General features: G+C 48.2%; 1 non-coding gene across 1 annotated transcript; it reads right to left on the reverse strand.

Moving 5' to 3' along the window:
• Window positions 1-5,134: 5,134 nt before the first annotated feature.
• Trnap-cgg lies at window positions 5,135-5,206 on the reverse strand. Its single transcript has one exon. It is a non-coding gene; the product is annotated as a tRNA-Pro (tRNA).
• Window positions 5,207-18,267: the final 13,061 nt, after the last annotated feature.

The raw sequence follows: 18,267 nt of genomic DNA on the forward strand, positions 1-18,267 counted from the left end.
TTCTTATCTAGGAGGTGTTGGATACCTTAGGCTTTCTTATCTAGAAGGTGTTGGATACCTTAGGGTTTCTTATCTAGAAGGTGTTGTATACCTTAGACTTTCTTATCTAGGAGGTGTTGGATACCTTAGGCTTTCTTATCTAGGAGGTGTTGAATACCTTAGGGTTTCTTATCTAGGAGGTGTTGAATACCTTAGGGTTTCTTATCTAGGAGGTGTTGGATACCTTAGGCTTTCTTATCTAGAAGGTGTTGGATACCTTAGGGTTTCTTATCTAGGAGGTGTTGGATTCCTTAGACTTTCTTATCTAGGAGGTGTTGGATACCTTAGGCTTTCTTATCTAGAAGGTGTTGAATACCTTAGGGTTCCTTATCTAGGAGGTGTTGAATACCTTAGGGTTTCTTATCTAGGAGGTGTTGGATATTTTAGGGTTTCTTATCTAGGAGGTGTTGGATACCTTAGGCTTTCTTATCTAGGAGGTGTTGGATACCTTAGGCTTTCTTATCTAGGAGGTGTTGGATACCTTAGGCTTTCTTATCTAGGAGGTGTTGGATACCTTAGGGTTTCTTATCTAAGAGGTGTTGGATACCTTAGACTTTCTTATCTAGAAGGTGTATACCTTAGGGTTTCTTATCAAGGAGGTGTTGGAAACATTAGGCTTTCTTATCTAGGTGTTGGATACCTTAAGGTTTCTTATCTAGGAGGTGTTGGATACCTTAGACTTTCTTATCTAGGAGGTGTTGGACACCTTAGGGTTTCTTATCTAGGAGGTGTTGGATACCTTAGACTTTTTTTATCTAGAAGGTGTTGGATACCTTAGGGTTTCTTATCAAGGAGGTGTTGGATACCTTAGACTTTTTTTATCTAGAAGGTGTTGGATACCTTAGGGTTTCTTATCAAAGAGGTGTTGGATACCTTAGGCTTTCTTATCTAGGAGGTGTTGGACTACGGTGACCGGGCTTCTCACCGCTGCCCGTTGAGAAACCCGGCCATCAAGCCCCCGTACACCAAGTGCCGCCAAACTGGTCTCCTTGGAGCTCATCTTGCTTCGCTCACATAGAGCTACGTTACGAGTTTTTCGGCACCCGGGACGAGCCCGGGTCCCTAGAATCAAATTTTGGCAAAAAAAGCGTCTTCATTTATAACACTTCGTCATCTTCCAGAGCTACTAGCCACCTAAGGGATCGTGCCACCACGTCGGAACCGAGGAGTCAATTAATGCCGAATAAAATCGGTGCGCATGCCAGTTGGTGGAAGTTTACCATGAGGTAATCAACTTGAGACTGGAGAAGGAAGAACAAAAAAATGAAAGTGTCTGTTTCTGGACATACATACCCGTAACGGGGGCAAAAAAGGACAAAACACAACGCGTCTAACCAACTCGACTGCCTATAACGTTGTTTTTATTGAGTGTTGGTTTTCACTACAGTGAAGTTTTATGGTACGTTTTTGGTAAATAGCCTAAAACTCAAGACGTGACACATTTTTCAGGATGAAGAGTTTGGTCATTTGATTTGTAGATGTGAAACAAGCTCTATAATTTTCGCCGACACTCATAACATTGCATGATGTTACGATTCGGCATCTGGCTAGATTGTTAGTTCAAGGCGCAGACCTTAGATAATATATTTCCGATGTTCCACTTGCTCATTCCACTTGCTGTATCAAGACAGCTGCCAACCCCTCCCCCCCCCCCCTTTGTTTCCCCTAAAAGAAATAAGATTTAAAAATAAAATAAATAAAAAATCGCACTCGTCCGGTATTTGAACCCGGGACCTCTCGCACCCTAAGCGAGAATCATACCCCTAGACCAACGAGCCGGACAGGGAGGAGCGGCAACCAGATCGTCATGGAGATAAAAAGATACGCCATCTCTTGCATTACTTTTTTTTCTTTCCTTGTTAGTAAATGGTAGATAGCTTCGATAACCTGACGTATCTAGCGCAGTATCAGCTTTTGGTTCCCTCATTTATGAGACATATTAAAGAATATCCGTATCATGTACAAGTCGTTCAGCAAAATATACGCAATTACATAAAGTTCTGCTCTATAAAGCCGTAATTTACGGGCAGGCACCTGATGGCATACTCAGGACTTCAGGCCAGTGTTGTAGGCGTAATTAAAAACGAGCGACGAAATACGTTATTCGTTAATTGCATATGTAACAGGAACGCCTACCCGACCTACGTTACCCCAAAATAAAGGGAACGCGTTACCGTTACCGACAAAAAGTAGTGCGTGTTACGTTCGAGTCCCTATTAATTTTTAAATTAAACGTTTTACTGTTTTGACGTTTCGGGTATGCATAAGCGCCATATCTTAAAAAAGGTATTTTAAAGACATGTGGGAGAAGTCCGGAAGTCACTACAAGTAACGCCATTACTAGTAGAGAGTTACCGTCACTACTGCGTCATACATATATCCGAGAGATAAGTTGAAGGCGATCATATGAGCCGCATGCTGACAATGTCGTCCTTTTATTATAATACTCGTCGGAAGCTTGTTGTTTTGCTGCCTTCGATAAAGAAAAGTGGTTTCCCGACGATACGTATCTGGGGTAAAGCTCATGCGTTCTATCATCCGAAACAAAATCCTCCTCTTAGCTGGCACTCACAAAAACCTAGCAGTGAAGGAAAAGAATACAGGAAGATCTATTGGTGAATTCTTAGGGAATGCGTCAGCATGACCCTTAGAAACACCACACACGTCCACCTTTGGGAAACTCTAACGCTGACCCCTGCACTTTCCTCTTCTGGCTTCCTCTTTGCTTCCCCTATTTTTTGCTTTCTATTTTTGGCCTCGTTACGGGGTCACTGTTAGCCAACGTTACTAGAACACCCAGTTGGGAAACTTGCCGTCGAAACCTGGGCCGCTGGTGTCCACCGAGACCGAGCTAAATACGACAACAGCGCCACTCTTTATCATTTGTCTGTACTGTGGTCACCTTGAACTTTTAGAGAGCACGTTTTTGCGTAAAAACAAACGGAAATGACTCTCTTTGTATGAAATTTATTGGAGTTTAATACAAAATGAAGGGCACGTGATGTTTTGAAAATCTTTAGTTGGCAAGGTTTTGCGGAACGATTAATATTGTTTTTATACAACCATGCCTCAGCGGTGCTTTCAGGTAGCGCGTCCCGACCTAGGTGCATTTTAACTACGGTAGTAACACGCGGCGCGTCCGCTGGGGAGATGGGGGTGGCAACCCCGTAAACTATTGCGCTGTATCTGTTTCGGCTCCAAAATGGCCGATTGAAGGCAAAATAAAAGTAACGTGCAGTTCCTCGAGTGGCTGCTGCGGGAAAAATGGCGGCGTTGTGTTTGCCATTAGCTCGGTTCTGGAGGACAGATTGGGGCCACTTTTTCAGAGCAGTCTCTATGGCAGTTTCCCAACTGAGTGGTTTAGTAACGTTGCTGTTAGCGTTTCTCAAAGGGAGACGTGTGTGGCCTTTCTACGGATTCTCGAAAAATCCACCAATAGATATTCCTATTGGTGGAAATTAAACATCATAATGGTTAATTTCCACCAGCTCGCCTGCGCACTCACTACAATATCAAAGATATTCCTGTATTTTTTAGAGCGCAGCTCTGAGGCGTTCGTTTCCGGGTTTCGCTGCATCGGCGTCGCCGTCGGCGTAACTGGCTCGCTAAATTTAGCGGGAAAGTTGACGTCATGTGACCTCAACACTAATTGAATTACCCGCTAAATTTAGCGGGGAAATTCTGTTTCTGATCTAGATTTAGCGGGTAAATTGACGTCACGTGCCATGAACACCAATTCAATTCCTCGCTACGTAAACTCAACATCAATTCAATTCCCCGCTAAATTTAGAGGGGAAATTCAGTTTTTCTTTTCAATTTAGCGAAACAATTTACACCACGTGACCTCAACACAAATTCAATTCCCCGCTAAATTTAGCGGGGAATCGCCGCTAAATCTAGCGGAGAAACTGAATCTGTCCGCTAAATGTAGCGCAGAAACTGAATTTGTTCATAGGTGACGCGACACCAAGTCATGCGACGTAATTTTCCCCGCTAAATTTAGCGGGAAAACTGATTTGAAGGAGGAGGGAGAGGATAGGAGAGAGGAGGAGGACGAAGAGGAGGAGGAGGGAAGGAGGAGAGGATACGGAGGAAGAGGGACATATCCTCCCCTCCGTAACCTCCCCTCCTCCTCCTCAAGTGCTGCGCTCTAATTTCGCGTTACAGAGATTTGTAAACGTCTTTCATTTTTCCTATCTCGCTTTACCGAAAATGGAGACGAAAAAACCGATTTTTAAATTCTTTATCATCTCGCTAGCAGAGACAGGCGCATGAAACAGCGGTTCGTGCGCCTGTCTCTGCTAGCAGCGAAAAAGTCAAAGAACTGCATGGAGAACGTTGTGGTGCCAGGTTTTTCGTTCCGAAGTTTAGATTGCGCTCATAGTCAACGCCATAATAATGCAACATCTCGAAGACAACAGGATATGTGTTTTCTTAGCGGCAAAAGTCTGGGGAGGCACCTTGTAAGTAAAGCAGATAACGCTAGGCAGGTCAAATGACGTACGAAAAGCAGATGTCAAGCATTTATTCGTAGCCCCGACGAACTGAGGCAGCATTACACACACACAAACTCGTCGACAAACCCAAGATGTGCCACGACGAATGTTGGTGGTTTAAACATTTGAAAGTTAAAGGCGCCGTGCAATCAATTGAGGGTGGAAGGCTCTCAAGACCGGGAGCAAGGGTGTTTGTGTCCCCCTCAAACAAGAAATTCGTAGCTTCTAATCGAGATTCTGATAGATGGAGAAAGTAGAAGGGTGTCCTGTCAAAGAGAGAAATGACTTTGTCAACTGAAAGCAGCAAGAAAACACAACTTCTTGGACAAAATTCCTCGACATCTCACTCGGACGCTCGAGGCATTTGAAGTCGCAACGGCGTAGCTGTCGACGGAAGTATAGACACTACTATCGCCTATTGCTGGCAGAGACCGCTTCGCTGCTTCCTGATTGAAAATTGTTTACGTGACGGCTAGGTGACGGATGGCACTGCGTCGATGTTGCCGGACAGACCAAAATGGCGAAATGAATTAATTTGTGCGCCTAAACATAAAATAAAAAAAAAATAAGAATTGATTAGAAAGTAAAAATAAAAAATCGGGCTCGTCCGGGATTTGAACCCGGGACCTCTCGCACCCGAAGCGAGAATCATACCCCTAGACCAACGAGCCGGACGGGGAGCACGTGCAACCAGATCGTCATCGATGTAAAAGGTAATGTCATCTTTTACAATGTTTTCCTTTTTACGTGGGTAGCATCTGGTGAGTATTTTAAAATCGATAACGTGACGCATCTAGCACGGTCTCAACTTTTGGCTGCAATTTACGGGCGGTCAACCTGTTAGCAGACTCAGGACTTCAGACCAGTGTTGTCGGCGTAACCGAAAACGAGCTACGAAATACGTTATTCGTTGATTGCATATGTAAAAGGAACGCCTCACCCACCTACGTTACCTCAAAATAAAAGGAACGCGTGTTACTTTTGAATCACTTTTATTTATAAATTAATCCTTTTACTGTTTTGGCGCTTCGAATATGCATAAGCGCCAAATTAAAAAAAAAAAAAAAAATTAAGGAATGTGGGACAAGTGCAAGAATTCACAAGCTCTGACGCCCAAAACCACAAAAATAAATTTGTGTAATTTTTTGAAGTTTTGGAAAGAAGTGGTACGTAAAAACTTGGTTTGAAAAAGTAAAGCCCAATTTACTGCGTTACGAAAATAAGTGGTTACCGGTAACGCTGTTACTAGGAAGAGGTTACCGTCAACACTGTGTCAGACGTCTATTCGAGCGATAAGTTGAAGGCGATCACGTGACCCCCATGATGACAGCGTCGTCCATTTACTTGCAACTTTGTCGTCACCCTAAAGGTTGTCCTATATACCTTGACGGCATAAGCAGCATGAACATTTCTGACAAAACCCCGAGACTGGGGGGGAAAAAGGACAACACAACGCAAAATCTCAATGACTTTGTGTTGTGTTGTCCTCCCCCCCCCCCCCCCCCTCCCTCCCCCCAGACTCGGGGTTTTGTCCAAAATGTTAAACCATCACCAGCTTGTTTGCGCCCTAACTTTTTGTTCATAAGCAGCATGATTATTTTTCAGTGGTCGGAGATTTTATAGAAAATTGGAGTGACACTTTTTAAAGTCCACTAACCCTGTGCGCTGTCCCAACTTTATTTTTAAATACCGTTCTTTTTTGGCATTGGTACATCGAAATTCGGAGTTTATCGGATAAATCTGAATTGACAACATTTTTCCGGCGGGTGTCTTTCGGTGTTTGCCGGATTTATCCGAAAATACGGAACCCTAATTATAAGCGATCAACCTTCTAGAGGTAACTTCGCGTCGCTGGAAAGGTGATCGTAGTTACGCGATTGTCCTGGGAGTCTGCAACATTGCCTAGAAGATGCGCTGAAAGAGAATTTTAATATTTTTGATTGTTTCAGTTTTTTACACTCATTTCAAGGGGACTTGTATTTCCTAAACACGGCAATGAATAAAGCACGTACTAATAACATTGTGTCACTTTATTTAAGTCAAGCAATTAAAAAATCGGTGAGGAACTATGGTCATTCACCGCTGCGAAGTACTCGCGTGTACAGCTAGTAAGACGCCAGCACACCAGTAGGAAAATATCACAGCATTTCAAAATGACATCTAAATTGGCTTGCTCTTTATGTTTATACAGCCTTGATGGAGATGCGCCTCAAAGGGTAATCGGTCTCTTAGCTGTAGATGAGAAATTTAGCCAGTGCGGTACAACCGCTAACCTCCTAGCGGTTTCAGTTTTAAACACGAACCCGTAACGGCGTGCTCTCAGCCACATGCTTAGCAGCAACTTGCCGACTGTCGAGAAAAAACGGAAACGGACATACACGCCACTTGGTGATGGAGACTTCTACTTTTTTGTGGCTTGTACATTCTGTTTTTTCTTTTTTCTTTTTTTTTTCCCCCAAATAACGTTTTTTGATCTTTTTATGCCACACAAGAACACGCTTTCTCGGGACGTTTGATGCACCTGCGTTGCTTACTTTGAATAGAGACAGTCGTTTTTTTTTGTTTTTTTTTTTGGGAAAGAACTCTTTAAAGCAATCTCTGGCAAGCTTGGCGTAAAGAACAATGATCTTCCCGATTGGCATTCTTTCTTAAGAAAGTATTTTGCTTCCGTAAAACATTCAATGGTGCACTTCATAGTAACTTCACTTTATATTTTGCAGTCGCAGACGTTTATGGGCCGACTCCGAGAATATGTGTACCCCAACCCGCGGATATCCGCGTTCGCAGCCCCTGGCATTCGCAACCTATCCGCAAGCCACCGTTCTTCAATCATTAGGGCGCCCTATTGTCTAAAGATCGGTGGCTTTGCTGCGTTTCCACAGGAGTTAAGCCTTTTGCTTTCTTTACTTTTTTTCTCAAGTAAGCTCGCTCTTTGCAAATTTTACAAAATCAATGCACCATCTGTGGGCAACGTTGCACAAAATCATAGCGCGCTAGGTTAAGAAACCGAATTTCGAGGTCGATTTAACCACCCTGGCCGCTATTTGGGACACCCGGTACAAAGGGGATGCGTGCCGCCTGCTTTGTTGGTTGCAAACCGAGCCACAGGCATAAAAAGACGAAGGAATGCGCATAAATGCTATCGCATTTGAAAACTTACAGCCCCTTGGCTTGTGTACCTGCATGGACATAGCCAGTGTAAGACAGAGTGTGTTGTATTTGGTTGGTCAACGTTCTGCACGGCCTGGGGGGTTATGTTGCACGTTTTGGACTCCCAGGAGACTAGGGAGAACGAAGTGATGTCAACAACGCTCTTTGGATGTTGATTGGTGGAGTCGCTGATGACGCGTTGCGTGGTGCTGCCAAGATATGTTCATTCACACCTACGTCACTTCCTTCTCCCTAGTCTCCTGGGAGTCCAAAACGTGCAACATAACCCCCCAGATCAACACCAGGCGTGTCCCCGAGGGGAGTTCTAAATTTGCCGTGCCACAGTTCCATATACGAGTCTTTTCCGACACCGCGGCTTTTGTTTTCAAACACGCCACCTGCGTGACCTTTCGCTTCGACACGCCCATGAAATCCAAAGCGAAATACACCGTACAAATACGAGATATGGGTGCAGCGCTCACGACGCCACTGCTGCCATCTGTCCAGAAATATGATGATCGCATGAGAAATCCCAAGGACGCAGGTTCACGAGCACGCCCACGATGCATTGGTTCTAACACCGTTCCATAGCGAACCTGTGTAAAAGTCGTGTCTGGTGAAAAGGACGACTGTTTAAGTAAATAGACAGTTTAGTCTAGCGTTGCTGGCTCTTATGTACGCGATACGCAATAGTATAGCGTACGCTGAAAACTACCTGCTCGGACCGATTTTAGTTGCGCGTCTCATAAACGTTGCCCAGTGAACATCTCGCATCATCTTCTTGATCCAATTTGCCAGAGCCGTAGCTGCTTCTGCTTGCAGCGACTCCATGCTCCTCAAAAGAAATCTTAAAAGGGAAAAACGATATTTTTTTTTCTTTCAAGTTAAGCCTACTTTTAAATTTAATAATTTTGTTTCAAATTAAGCCAAGCTGCCTGTTCAAGCGCGCTTTTCTGCGGGGTACGGAGGCTACGAGATGAGTGCGTAGCCAAATACGACCTGGGAGCCTCCGTCAATTGTACCGTGGAAACGGCACATTTTATCGATGCTATCGCACGAAGAAAGCCACCGACTAGGTTTTCGTGTTTTCAGATAAATCCGAAGAACTCCGAAAAACACCCGCCGGTAAAAGTTTGGCCGGTTAGAATTTATTCGATAAACTCCAGATTTTTCTGTGCCAATGCGACCCCCCCCCCCCTTTCACGCCCCCCACCCCCGCCCCCCCCCCCCCCCCGCAACCCCCCCCCCCCCAAAGAAAATAAAACAACAAGAAAAAAGAAAAAAAAAACTGTAAAGCTAAGTGCAGACATCTGTCCAACGTTGTAAGTGTGGCCGCCGATTAGGATGAATGTCCATCCACCCACGATGGCTCTGATTGGTTGCTTGAAGGCCCGGGCACGTCTAGAAGAGGTGCTCGAAATCAGTCCAATTTCTGTGGAGGTAATTGATATGCTGAAGAAAATGCATCTATTTTTCTCTCCATTGGTTCGAGCTATTTAGCCACTTTCTTTTTGTAGTCTTTCTATTTAACATAGTGTAGAGATTAGGTAGAAATTGTATAGAAAACAGATAAAAAGTTCATTAACTTTGTCTTCCATTATACAGACAATTTACCGGTTCTGACGGGAAAAAATATCCAATAAATTCTTTTTAATGATACATCCGTGGAAACATGCAGTTATCACTTTCGATGTGAACATACGCAGACATCACAAGTAGACGCGCCACGGAGTACTGTTAGCACTACTAATTCAGCGGTGTGAGGTTGGCGCAATGCGCGGCGGCGATCGAAAGGGCGCTCCATTTGAAGAGCTTCGTGTGTCCTGAAGCCGCCGCTCGAAGGCGGCTCTCCGTTTGTATACACGGCGGCTTTGGCTCACAAGGGTGGATGGTGAGGTGTTTTCTTCGGCGGTGTCGGGTCCCGATCATTGCGCGCCCGCGGCAGTGCACCTGGAAAGACCCTTTACGTGATCCGAACGGACAGCATCTGGGATCGACTCGTCGGGGTCCCTTTCTTCTTTCTCTTACCCGACGATGTTCGCCTTTCCGGTCCTCACCGCACCGCGTTTCTCCGTCCTGGCGCCTCTCTTTGCTTCTCAAGGGGAGCCAGGCCGTGATTCCTGATACTGCTTTCGGCTTCCGACTCGTGTTGGCTTTCGTCATCTTCTCTTTGGAGAACCGCCTTGGCAGGTGACTACGTCGACGCCGCCACACGTGGAAAGGGTGCCCGTTCGGGCCCTTTTCCTGCGACCCTTCCGGTGTTCGGAGACCAGCGATCACCCAAGGGTCCTCGTTCGGGCCCCAGAGGAAGGGTACGTGACCTCTCGTATGTATGTTATGAGGGCGTTGCCAACTGCACCCAATAGGAGGGGTATTGGACTGTGATTGGGTGGAACAAGTTGCGGCCACGGGTTTTTAAACCCGAGGAGGACTGGGGAAGAGAGTTTTTTTTTGTACGGGCTCCAGGGAGTGACCAGAGATACGCTCCCGGAGCGGGTCTTGCCGAAAGACTCCTGCCGTGTCCGGCAAGGATGATTGTTCTGTAAAATTCTGCTCTTGTAATTTTTATATTCGCTCTTAATTAGTAAACGCATTTGTTCTTCTTGACGTCAAGTCTCCGTGATGCGTTATTCGACATCCTCGTCAACAGGCAAGACTTCAAAATTGACATCAAGCAGCTAGCATCAGCATCAAACATCATCATCAGAGAAGAAAAGAACCTCACTGGCGCAGTCGACAGGATGCGTATGCAGGGCTGCTGATCGAGGAGTGCTGGTGGCATCGAGACGTCTGCTGGAAGCCGGGATCTCGGAACACTGGGCGCGAAGAAGTCACGGACAGCGTCCGACGGACAAGCACCGTCTCTTCATACGGACCTGGGTGGAGGAGCACCGGAACCGCATCGGCGTTCACTGGTAGGTGCCCTTTCGTTTGCTGGGACTTGCACGCTCTATGACAGATCGGTATAATCTACGTAGTGGCAAGGGCAAACCAGGCGGTATGAACGGGGAGGACGGAGGTCGTGCGTTGGCGGTCAACGCTGAGGGTGATAGTAGCAGTAGTAGCTCAGAGATGTCGGTGGCAGACAAGATGTCACTAATGCAATTGCAATTACAAATCGCAGAGGCAGAACTGGAGAAGCAAAGGCTTCTGTTAGAAACTCAACGCCTTCAAAATTCGAGCGCGGTGTCCGTGGTGGATGGGAGGGGCGGACTTGGGGGTGCTGAGGAAGATAGGAGGCTGAAATACGCCAGCCTATTGAAGGGTGTCCTCGCCCCCCTGCCTACTCATGAGCCGCTGGTGCCCGGATGGTTTGAGGATGTTGAGGCGACCCTAGACTCGTATGGTGTGCCCAACGAGTGGTGGGCGGGGATGGTCTTGCCGCGGTTGAGTGAGAGGGCTCGGGGCATGCTTGCCAAGCTCTCCGCAGAAGAGCGCAAGGACTATCGGACGCTCAAATCCAAAGTATTGGGGGGTCTGCGGCTGTCAGCGGCTGAATACAGACGTCTCTTTCTGAGCTCTAGGAAGGGTAGCAAGGAGACGTGGGAGCAGTTTTCGGTCAGGCTCGAGAACTACTTGCAATACTACCTGAACAGCTCCAAGGTACAGACCATGGAGGAGTTGCAACAGCTAATGGTTAGCGACCGCATGAAGGAGTGTCTTGCACCAGACGCTAGAGCCCACGTCATACTAAAGGAAAAGGGAGGCTTCCTGACCCCGAGCGCGATTGCTCAGCTCTCAGAGGACTTTGACGAAAGTCTGAGATCGAAGGGGGGTTCGGCTACAGACAGGGGCGCTACGACAAAAAAGCCGAATACAGAAGCACGCGACAAGGACGGACGGTCAGCCGCACCGTTCGGGCGCCGCTGCTTCGGCTGTAACAAGCCGGGTCATATCGCAAAAGATTGCCCTACCCGCAACACCAACCCGAGCAACCGGATGGGAAAACGTAACGAGGAAAAGGATCGCACGTTGGCAGCTATGGTCAGTGCGATAGAATTTGAGGTTGAGCCCCGAACGGCACCATCAAAGGAGTGCAGTGGCGGACACACGGTGTCACTAAAAAGTGGCGATGTGAATATTACTGCAATCGTGGACTCCGGGGCCGACATTAGTGTGATTCGACAGTCTATCCTCCGTGACTATGAGGCCGCGGGCTCCAGGATTGAGCTCACGAGTGCGTTCGGCGATCGGGTGACCGCGGAGCTTGCGTATGTGCCGCTTAGTGCCGTCACGGGGGGCCCGTATGTCTCGTTGCAACCGGGAAGTCAAGGGGTGTTATGCGCCCTTACGGAGAGGTTGGTTGAGGGGGTTGACGCTTTGATCACGCCTTCTGATTACGAGCAGCTTCTCAGCGAGCGAGTATGCACTGACTCCGCGCCTCGGCCCATAGGGTCAATGGCAAGTGAAACAGTTGAGAAGGGTGGGGAGATCGGTGAGCAGTCGTTGGAAGCAGAAGTGCTGACTGTAATGACGGAGGAACGAGAAACTGGCAGTGGGGCGAATGCGATTGCCAGGCATGAGTTTAGGCGATGTCAGGAAAGCGACACGACACTGGATGAGGCCTGGAAACAAGCTCGCGTGGGAACGCATGGAATGGTTGTAATGGACGAGCTTCTATACCATTGTGAACCAATGGCCGGTCGATCATGCAACCAGTTGGTGATCCCTAAGGGTCGACGTGAGGAGGTGCTCCGAATGGCACACGATTCTGCATGGGCTGGGCATCTCGGTGAGCGTAAAACACTTCAGCGCATCAAGCACTCGTTCTATTGGCCAGGCGTGGCCGCCGATGTCAAGGCGTACTGCCAAAGCTGTCACACGTGTCAATTGAGGTCTCCCGCGCGACAGTCAGACCGAGTGCCTATCGCGCCGCTCACGAGACCGGACGCGCCTTTCCAAATGGTAAATATGGATGTTATTGGCCCGCTCGATCCGCCTTCAGGTAGGGGTCACCGCTATGCGCTCTGCGTCGTGGACTACTGCACGAGATGGCCCGAAGTCGTCTGCCTTCGATCACTGACCGCGAGGGCGACATGTGACGCTCTCTTGGAGATCTTCTCGAGAATGCGGGTCCCTGAGACGGTTTGCTCGGACCAGGGAACTAACTTTACGGCAAAACTCACTCAGGAGCTTATGGCAAGGCTAGGAGCGACGCCGCGGTTCTCTACACCGGACCACCCGCAGAGCAACGGACTCGTGGAGAGGTGGAACGGAACATTCAAGGCGATGTTAAGCCACGTAGTTCAGGAGCATGGGCGTGACTGGGATAGGTACATACCGTACCTCTTATGGGCGTATCGCGAGGTTCCCAACGCTACAACCGGTGAGACACCGTTCGAGATGATGTACGGTAGGGTGCCGATCGGGCCACTGGCTATACTTCAGAAAACATGGACGGGTGAGTGGACGGTGCCAGACTCGCTGAATGTCTCAGCAGGAACGTATCTGTCTCAGTTGCGAAAGCGCCTCGAGAGTGCATCCGAACGTGCAAAGGAGACAGGTGCGCTGACCCAGGAGGCCTATGCTAACCGGTACAACCTACGGGCTAGGGATAAGCAGTTCAGTGATGGGGACCAGGTCTTGTGGTCCGAAAGAGAAAAAGAGGGTAAGTTGAGGCCAAAGTGGACCGGACCGGTCACGATAGTTCGGCGGTTGCGTCCGTATTCCTATGAAGTGGAGCTCGAGGATCAAAGCCGTAGAACTGTCCACGCAAACAACCTAAGGGCATATCACTCTCGCGTGTCAGTAGTGGGCGTGATCTTCGAGGAGGATCGAGCGTTCGGTGACGTTCCTACCCTTCCGAGTGCTAAAGGAAATGAGGAAAGCGGTGAGCTTCCGACGGTCGCTCATTTGACGGAACCCCAGCAGTATCAGCTGAAGGCATTGGTAGAGAAAAACCGCGTCGTATTTTCTGAAAGGCCGGGAATGTGCAACGTTGGAAAGCATAAAATCACACTGCAAGAGGGGTCCGAACCTCAGCGTGCGTACCCGTACCGGGTTCCTATGGCGTTCAGACGAGAAGTGGAACGCCAGGTGCACGAGCTTGAAGAATGGGGCTTAGTGTATCCAGTGGAAAGTAGTCACGCGCATCCAGTGGTATGTGTTGCCAAGAAGGATGGAAGTATGCGACTGTGCATAGACTATCGAAAGTTGAACGCTATCACCAAACCAGATGCCTTCCCCATGAGCAGGGCCAGTGATCTACTGCTTGAGGTTGCAGGAGCAAACTTCATATCGATCCTCGACATGCTTAGAGGATATTGGCAGATTCCGATGGACGAGCAAGCGCAGTACTATACAGCGTTTGTGACACCGCAAGGTCAGTACGCGTGGAAGGTAATGCCGTATGGGCTCCGAAACTCAGCCTCTACGTTTCAGAGGATCATCAATCAGATCTTGGCACCACATGCTGAGTATGCGTGCGCCTACATCGATGATGTGGCGATCTTTTCGAGGACGTGGGAAGAACACGTAATTCATCTGGAGCGCGTCTTGGCAGCAGTGGCGTCCGCTGGATTGACCGTTAACGTGCAGAAATGTAAATTCGCTCGCAGTGAAGTACATTTCTTGGGGCATGTTGTAGGGTCGGGGAAACATGGCCCGGACCCAAAGCGGGTAGAGGCAATTCGGGACATCGCTAGGCCGCAGACGAAGAGAGAGCTGCGGAGCTTTCTGGGGCTGGCAAACTACTACCGCGACTACGTCTCCGACTACTCTCGTCTTGTTCTGCCGCTGACTGATCTCACCAATAAGCGCGTACCGCAAAAGCTGCCGTGGACAAAGGAAGCCCAAGAGGCATTCGAAGAAGTGAAAGCACGGTTAGCTCAGGCGCCTGCACTCTTTGCGCCTGACCCCCAAAAGGAGTACATCTTGGCTACGGACGCTTCACAGTTCGCGATCGGGGCGTGCTTGGCTCAGGAAGATGACAACGGAAAAGAGCGTCCGATTGCTTTCCTTAGCAAGAAACTAACCCCTGCTGAAACTCGTTGGGCTACCATTGAGCGCGAGGCGTTCGCGATCATCTGGGCCCTACAGCGGCTCGAGACGTGGCTATTCGCGGCATCGATCAAGGTCGTCACTGACCACAATCCTCTCAGGTTTTTGACACTCAGCACCCCACATAGCGCCCGCCTCACGCGTTGGGCTCTCGCGCTGCAAAAATTTAATGTCACGGTTGTACATAAGAAGGGCAAACTGAATGCCAATGCGGACACGCTCTCCAGACTGGTGACGGCCGAGGCATGACCACCTAGAGGGTAAAAACGTGTAACCCTGCAACTTGCGAGACAAAAGAATATTCTGTGTTGTCATGGAGTGTGCGGGTTGCAGCGGCCGGAGGGCCCTACCAGTGGCTAATGTGTGATGGTGTGTGCATGTGCGAACCCTTTGACAATTCTGCAAGAGAGGATACTCCGTGTTTGAACAGCGCAAGACGACTAGACAAGAACCAACTAGCCCACCGCAGTACCTTGTTGCAGGATACTCCGGCCGCCTGTATTTGTTATGCCCCTCGGGGGCAGGGGAGTTCGCTGTGCTATGTTTCGCGGTCGTGCCGTGTTTATTATTGTCCCAGTGTATAGGGTGGTCCTACTACTCCATTCCATCGGCTTTGCTATTTGTAGTGACTATTGCGTATACATACATGTTGCTTAACTCCGTTAATTTGGATGCGATATAGTTGAAAAGTTGACGTGCTTGCTAAAGAGTAATTTTCTCTCAGATGGGGAAGGCGACACGTGTTTTTTTTTTAAGAGGTGCTGTTGCCCTTGGGAGGCAGACCTTAACGTGGTTGCTCTATATGTACGTCGTACGTTGTTGTGTTCTTGTTTTCCTTTTTTTTTTTTCTGCGACCTCTAATTTTTTTTGTACTGCTAACCAGTCCTAGAAGTTCTGGCGCAGTCTTGGAGGGGACGTGTGAGGTTGGCGCAATGCGCGGCGGCGATCGAAAGGGCGCTCCATTTGAAGAGCTTCGTGTGTCCTGAAGCCGCCGCTCGAAGGCGGCTCTCCGTTTGTATACACGGCGGCTTTGGCTCACAAGGGTGGATGGTGAGGTGTTTTCTTCGGCGGTGTCGGGTCCCGATCATTGCGCGCCCGCGGCAGTGCACCTGGAAAGACCCTGTACGTGATCCGAACGGACAGCATCTGGGATCGACTCGTCGGGGTCCCTTTCTTCTTTCTCTTACCCGACGATGTTCGCCTTTCCGGTCCTCACCGCACCGCGTTTCTCCGTCCTGGCGCCTCTCTTTGCTTCTCAAGGGGAGCCAGGCCGTGATTCCTGATACTGCTTTCGGCTTCCGACTCGTGTTGGCTTTCGTCATCTTCTCTTTGGAGAACCGCCTTGGCAGGTGACTACGTCGACGCCGCCACACGTGGAAAGGGTGCCCGTTCGGGCCCTTTTCCTGCGACCCTTCCGGTGTTCGGAGACCAGCGATCACCCAAGGGTCCTCGTTCGGGCCCCAGAGGAAGGGTACGTGACCTCTCGTATGTATGTTATGAGGGCGTTGCCAACTGCACCCAATAGGAGGGGTATTGGACTGTGATTGGGTGGAACAAGTTGCGGCCACGGGTTTTTAAACCCGAGGAGGACTGGGGAAGAGAGTTTTTTTTTGTACGGGCTCCAGGGAGTGACCAGAGATACGCTCCCGGAGCGGGTCTTGCCGAAAGACTCCTGCCGTGTCCGGCAAGGATGATTGTTCTGTAAAATTCTGCTCTTGTAATTTTTATATTCGCTCTTAATTAGTAAACGCATTTGTTCTTCTTGACGTCAAGTCTCCGTGATGCGTTATTCGACATCCTCGTCAACAGGCAAGACTTCAAAATTGACATCAAGCAGCTAGCATCAGCATCAAACATCATCATCAGAGAAGAAAAGAACCTCACTAGCGGTGTTGACTGCTGCACCGTCGATATACGGTACACTTGAGAGGCAATAATTTGAACAAGGACTGCCCTCTCCCCAAAAGGTAAAAAAGGATGACAAACGTGTTCCTTTTGTCTCATCAATATTATACCAAATGTGGTTTTTAAGGGTTCGTGAATTGTATTTCTGACAAAAAAATATTGCAAGAGGAAATAATTATCTGACAGTGTTACGTACAGTCGGAAAAGCAGCCTCCTCAAGGATGTTCTAACTGGGTGTAATGTCGCTTCTCCGTGCTGCGTCTTACTATTTACTATGTATAGTCTATAAAAAGCATATAGACATATGGCGACAAAAGTTCACTGAGGCGTAAGGATAAAAATTCTATGGCAATTTTATCATCTGCGCTCTATATACTTTGGTTGAGAGAAAGTCTGGGGAAAATGTATTGAAAACGGTGCATATGACATGACTGGATAGAAAGTGGAAAGATTCGTTAAAATGTGGATAGGATTTCTATAGACTGGCTGAAATATTTTTGTAAAGACGCCTCCCTTTCTGGGGCGGGGCAGAAGGAACACAAGGTAGATGTCGTGGTGTATCTCCGTCTGGAGCGGACAGCGGGTGTAATCGCCGTATTCACACGAACTCATCGGAGCAAAACCTCTTCTAAGCGGGTAAGACCGCCTGAAAGGTTGGAACCACACGGATGAATGAGAGCTCGTGTGGTGCGCCGTAGAGTCTCTTTGTGAATGACCACAGTTTCCGTTGTCGGAAATTTAATAAGATAAGGAGCAGGTAAAAGTGATACATACTTCGAGTGCCTTACCTAATGCCCCTGAAGTATTTAGTATTCAATAAAACCACGAAATTTCGCCCATCTTCAATAGGTAACATAAACACCTTTTCGTCTTTATGTTGTTGACACCCTGGTCCCGTGCCTGAATATCGGAGGACTCCTTCTGGGAAACGCGATGGCCGTCTTGGTGATATTCAGGTTATGAAACTAAGTAAAGGATCTGCCTGCACTCCTGTCCGCTTGAATATGACTTGTATTCGGGGGCATGCAATAAAGCGTTTTGAAGGCAAAATAATGTTTGGAGGCTCGTTCTGGTCTACGATTCAAGGACTCCGAGGACTGCCTACGTGCTTACTTCAATGTAAAGAATGGCTATCAAGGAGTCCAGGCAATGACGAGGGCAGAAATACGATCGGGCTCAGAAGCGCGACCTGGAGATGCCTATTACGCATTCTTAGTAGGCTCAAACCTTAAAGGGGTACTCCACCGATTTTTTGAGCTACCTCAACTAACTATATTTTCTGACTCCCCGGCCTTTACTCTCTCCGGTATGCTATTTAGAATCGCGAAATTCATAATAGTTATTGCGAAATCGGCAAATGAAAATGATGCAAAAACCAACATTCAAATATACGCGCGCTTTTCAGGGCCGTGACGTCAGTGGCAGGCAGGCTTGTCAGTCGAGCAAGCAGCCAAAAAATAGAATATGCCAATTATTTGTTCCGTGCTGGAGCGCGGGTACTGCAGCGAGCTTCCCAAGCATTCATTTGACACCGTGAAACTGCTTCGAATCAGTTTAAAACAAAATCTACAGCCCAAAGAGTGAACCCCTGCCTTCCACGGACGTCACTTTTTCATTGTTGCCAGTAGAGACTTCGAGCTTGAAAAACACGGTGAGGACCAAAACTGTAAATTCAATA

The sequence above is a fragment of the Ixodes scapularis genome, unplaced genomic scaffold (assembly GCF_016920785.2).
Source record: "Ixodes scapularis isolate PalLabHiFi unplaced genomic scaffold, ASM1692078v2 PGA_scaffold8__174_contigs__length_109621045, whole genome shotgun sequence".
Taxonomy (NCBI): domain Eukaryota; kingdom Metazoa; phylum Arthropoda; class Arachnida; order Ixodida; family Ixodidae; genus Ixodes; species Ixodes scapularis.